At 31.8% G+C, this 5647-nt stretch overlaps 1 long non-coding RNA gene across 1 annotated transcript; it reads left to right on the forward strand.

The window, feature by feature from the left end:
* The first annotated feature begins 783 nt into the window (after window positions 1–783).
* On the forward strand, window positions 784–2503 carry LOC106319543. Its single transcript, XR_001265501.1, has 4 exons — window positions 784–1460; window positions 1572–1724; window positions 2023–2067; window positions 2207–2503. It is a non-coding gene; the product is annotated as an uncharacterized LOC106319543 (long non-coding RNA).
* Window positions 2504–5647: the final 3144 nt, after the last annotated feature.

A 5647-nucleotide genomic window follows, 5' to 3' on the forward strand; every position in this document is an offset into this window, starting at 1 on the left:
AGATGCATCCGAACCGGCTAAGTCCAAAGCGGTAAGGATCAGCACATATGCGGGACGATCAGCAAGGGCCGCGGGACGTTCTGATCGGACAAGTTGTGTTCCAACAAAGCCCAAGTCTTCTGATAGCTTAAGGATCCTTGCCTTAGAGAAATTTCCAAAGGAAAAGTCCATGATCGGATCGAACAAGGTAGAGAGATCATCACCACGGTCGTTGGTACATGCGGTACGAGCCAATCGAGCCAATCGAGAGAAGTCTCGATCATTTTGTGAAACCTCATGATCCAAGTCAAGTCTGGCATGATCTTTCTCAAGTCTGGCATGATCCAAGTCAAGTCTGGCATGTTCCTTGTCAAGTCTGGCTCGGCTGTTGGCTTTGGCTTGTCGAGATGGCTGGGAAGGTCGCGTACTGGTTCGGTCAGATTGGTCTTCAGGACGTGGACTTGGTCGAAGCTTCATTCCGGATGTAAGTGGATCGAGACGGTACACAGCCCGATTGGTCTGTCTGATCTGATCGGAAGGATGAACCTCAACTGGGACGTCTGGAGCGTTCTGATCAGTCTGGTCCTTGGACTGGGGCACATCAGTTGGTATCAGTTCGCGGTAGCATGAAATCACCAACTGCTACCAAAAATACCAAAAACGGATCACAACTCTATCGTAGCATTAAATTCGCGCTAAGATAGAATTCCATTAAGCGGGAATACAAAATTCGGAGATTTCATTTAAGGTAACACTTTTATGCAAAAAAGTTTAATCAAAAAATACTTCACCACCAAAACACTTAGCCAAAAAAAATACTTTTCTTTCTTCTCCCCTCCAAACCGAATGTATCGCTCAAACCCATATCGAAAGTTGATCTCTTTCTGGAAAAAAAAAAAAAGACGAAACCCAGATAAAATTATGTTCCTCTGTTAATCTCGCTTCGGTCTCGAATAGGTTATGGGAGATAAAGTCGACGACTTTAGGGTTTGCGTCGCTGGAATCCAAAGAGTGGGTTGAATCAACGTTAACGAGAACATCGAATTCGGAGAAGAGTCAGATAAAGATCTGTCCAGATTCGATTGGCTTCCTCAGATTCTCATTTTCGATCTCTAATCTCGATTGAAGTTTCACCACCACACTCCTTTTGACATTGTAGCTCGTTACCACCATCACCATCTCTCGGTGCTTGCTCAGTTCGTCGCGAATCTTGCCAGTAGTTAACCAACGAAGAATCACTCTCCACCAATTCGTCTCTCGTCAATCACAGCGAAGAAGAAGAAAGGACCCTAAATCGAATTTAGGAACTCCATCAATGGCGTTGATGCTGGCCCGCAGGTGACTAAATACTCTTTGTTCTCACCATCGCGTATGAATCTCGTTTGCTCTTGTGCTTTTGTTTTGGGAATCAAGGATCACTCTCTGTCTCTTCGGGATTGTGTCTGCAATTGAAACTGTCCATTTGATGCTCATTTGACAAGGTTGGTATTCTTTGTATTAGTCATGAAAATGACTTTGCTTTTCAGGTTTTTTATTTAAAACTCTAGTGACTGTCAAATGTACTATAGCTACTAACAACACTTATTTCTCAGGCTCTAGAGACTGTAGATGAAGCTCTTGTGACCTTTTGTGGTGTATTCGATGGTTGGTCCTTTCGGTCATCTTGTTGCTTGAGTGATAGATACATTGCCTGTGAAGTTGCAGTCTTTCTTTCATGTCTGAGATACATTGAAAGTTCAACTATGGTAATTCTCTACCTGTCCTTAGACATTGTACAGAATATTGATAATCATAAAGAGGATTGTTTGGTCATTTGCTGGAGTTCGTTTGGTATTTTGCTTTACATATGTGTTCTCATCTGTAGATAAGAATAGGTTTATTGCTGGAATAATTTGTAACTTATCAATACCATGTCTTTTGGATCGTAACTAAGAGAGATGAAATGAATTGTTTGATGATATATCTATAGCTTAGTCACTAATTTTTCTGCTTAAAAGCCTATGATGGATAAAGTTGCTTTGCTGGTTTTTGCTTTTTTCACAGAGCTGTGTAGAGTTAGCAAAGACCAGAGGAAGAGAGCTTCAGGAGGTATGAAGAGAGATGTACATCGTCTTGCCTCCAATCACTTTGTTTAAGATCCTACTTTGTATTAGTTCATCAAACTATGGTGATGATGAAGTGTTGATGTTGATAACGTAAAGAGTATGACGATGATGATGCGATGCAGATCTTTCTGTGGTGGGGACAACAGACTCAGAGTGGCTCTTCTTCTGTCCATTGGACCGGAAGTATCCGAGTGGAAATAGGATGAATGGAGCCACTGTTGCTGGCTACTGGAAGGTCGCTGAAAAGACCGTAAGGTTAAGTCAGGGAGCACTAAGATCATAGGTGTTATTGGTTACTTTATTCTTTAACTGCAGTTTGGTGAGTTAGTTACTTGCATCGGAAGAGCTTTGTTTCTATTAGTAGACAGCACCTCCATCTTAGTCAACTGTCTTTTGTTTTGAGTTGATATTTTCTTGTATTGACTTTGTATGTTTTAAATTTTAACTAGACCTCGACCCGCACAACTGTGCGGGTTTTTGTTTTCATTTATTTTTATGTAAATATTTTGTTTTCAATTCTAAATTGGTATATATTATAATTTATGTGTCTATCAATTTTTAAAATATAATAAGTTTACGATATATTTTTTTCATTAAATAGATTGTTTTAAACTTTCACAAGTATTTGTATCTTTTTCTATATATATATTTTCGGATTATTATTTCATTATTAGAATCGTAACTATATCTATAAAGATTAGTAAAATATTGTTTTATTGTCATATTCAAAGATATTGTAACATTTCACAAATTTAGAAAGCGAGGGTTTTCGTTTTCATTTATTTTTATGTAAATATTTTGTTTTCAATTCTAAATTGGTATATATTATAATTTATATGTCTATCAATTTTTAAAACATAATAAGTTTTACGGTATATTTAAATAATTAAGATATGGAGGTATAGTATTACAACATTAAATTATATTTATTTAATTTATATTATCTATAAATCCAATGGATCATCTATTGCTTAAATCCAATTATTGATATCCCAATAAAAATTTCTTGTAGACTCAAAATTTTAATGATAAGATTAGAGATTAAATGTAACATGACTTCCTAGTAATATGTCCATTAGGTCAATTTTTAAAAAAATCACACATGAATCAAAGTTGTGACTTCTGTTTTAATATATAAGATGGAAAATTACATGCTATTTTGTGATTTACTTGTATTTTATTAGAGTAAATTATATTTATTAATGATTTTAAAAACAATAATTAATAAATAAAATTTGAGTATACCCTAAAATTTAAATATTTCATCATAAAATCTAACGATAACACAAAAAGTAATATGATTTAAAAAAAAATCAAAACACTAATAAGAAATTAGAAGGAAAAAAAAACAAAAATAATTTTTTTTACTTCGAGTTTTAAACCCTAAACATGCCCTAAACCCTAACTACATATCTCAAACCCTATATGTTAAATACAAATTTCAACAATAATATTTAAAGCTTGAATTCCAAATCTTAAATATAAAACTCTAAGTTTTGTAATTTTGGAAATTTAATCTCAAACTACATATTTGCTTTCAAATTCCAAAACCATAATTATATACCATAAACATTAATTCATAAACCATAATTCCATTTCATATACCATAAACTCTAAACTTAAATATATTCCCTAAATCATAAATCTAAACACCAAATCAAATATTTTTAAGTTAAACTCCAAATCTTAAATGTGATAAGCCTAAACTCTATCTGATAAAATGTAAAATCATTTATCTTAACACCAAGCTCTGTTAAACACTTAAAACCATTGTTTACATAAATTATAAATAAATAAATAAAAGGTTTTTAAACATTTATAATCATTGTCTAGTCTAGAACTATATACTTAATTCAATTTTCCAAAACCATAATTCTATACCCTAAACTCTATTTTATAATTCATAATTCCAATTCATATACCCCAAATATTACAAACATATAAACTACATTGAATCTGAAATTAAATTTCCAAACTTCATATTTCAAAAATGATAGTATATGACTTTCACATTTCAAAAATGTTAGTCTAGGACTTAAAATGATCTTTCCAAACCACATACAACACTTTAAGTCCTATATTATAAATCTTGAATTTAAAATAAAATATAATTACTCTTATTTGGACTTTTTCTTCGTAAATTTTTTATAACTAGGTATTTTACCCGCTCATGCGGACTTAAACATTTTATAATTACTTATTAATACAATCATTACTATTTCAAAGATTATAATGATTAATTATTTACGTGTTCTAACAAATTACTATATATTTTTTCATTTGAGATATTTTACGTATAAGTTTTTTAAAAAATATTTCGTACATTATATTCATTCCTAAAAAATAAAACAGTATATTATTTAAGATAACAACACAATATATATATGACTTATCTTTTTATTTTAAAATAGATTTTTAGGTTTTAGATAATTCTTATTATTATTCGTTTTAATTATTTATCTAATAAAAACATTAAAATTCGTTTTTATTTTTATAGATAATTTATATATTTTATTCATTAAGGGTATAAACGATATTTAACCACTTTAACTTTTGACGTGAGAGCTCCGTTACAAAAAATTATTTATATTCATTAATGGTATAAACGATATTAACCACTCTAACTTTTGATGTGAGAGCTCCGTTACAAAAATTTACTTCGCAAATAATAGTATAGATTTCCTATATATACAAATTATATTGTTTTTTTTGAGCCATTGATTTATGGGTGTTTTTCAAAACCAACCCACAATTTCTAGTCAAACCCAAAACCAACCTCTTTTTTTTTGTCATTACTATTCATCAATAAAATTTTCATACTATCCCTATGTTTTTGAATTATTCACAAAATTACCATTTTTATTTATTTTTTTATTAATTTCGAAATTAACAAAAAAACAAATACACCCTAACCATTTCTTTTTATTTACAAAAATGTCATCATCATCAATTTTTCCAACCACCATGAACCACCATTTTTGAGCTCTAAAGCTCAATAATTCAATTTTCAACCACTTTTTTTCTCATTCTAACCCAAAAAACTTCATTTCCTCTCATCTCCTCTACATTTCCATCTAAAAAACTCTCATAACTTTCATTTTCATAACCATAAACTTCATATTTTCGAGTTTCTTCATTAGTGAATAGTCAAAGATGTTTCTTTTTGCTCATATTTGGAGTTTGGACGTTTGAAAAGGTTGGAAACGAGCTTTACACAGGAAAAATGTAACTATTTACATGGTTTTCGTTCTTTTTCAGATCTGTGTCGCGATAGTAGACTGTTTTGTATGTCTACGCCTCCGTGGAGACTTACGATGCAGTCTATTTGTCAACGCACGGGTTAGTTTTGCAATTGACTAAAAATTTTTTTTTTCTAACGCAGACTTCCCTAGTAGTCTCCGTCTTTACCTTTGACAACAAAAATAAAACTTTCGAGACTTACTAAGACGTCAACCTAAAAGAGGTTAGTTTTTCATTTGACCGAACTTTTGACTTTTCAAAATAGACTTCAACGGAAGTCTACAAAATGTAGACTGCCAACAAAGTCTATAAAAGGTCAGTTC

Source organism: Brassica oleracea, chromosome C2, assembly GCF_000695525.1.
Source record: "Brassica oleracea var. oleracea cultivar TO1000 chromosome C2, BOL, whole genome shotgun sequence".
Taxonomy (NCBI): Eukaryota; Viridiplantae; Streptophyta; class Magnoliopsida; order Brassicales; family Brassicaceae; genus Brassica; species Brassica oleracea.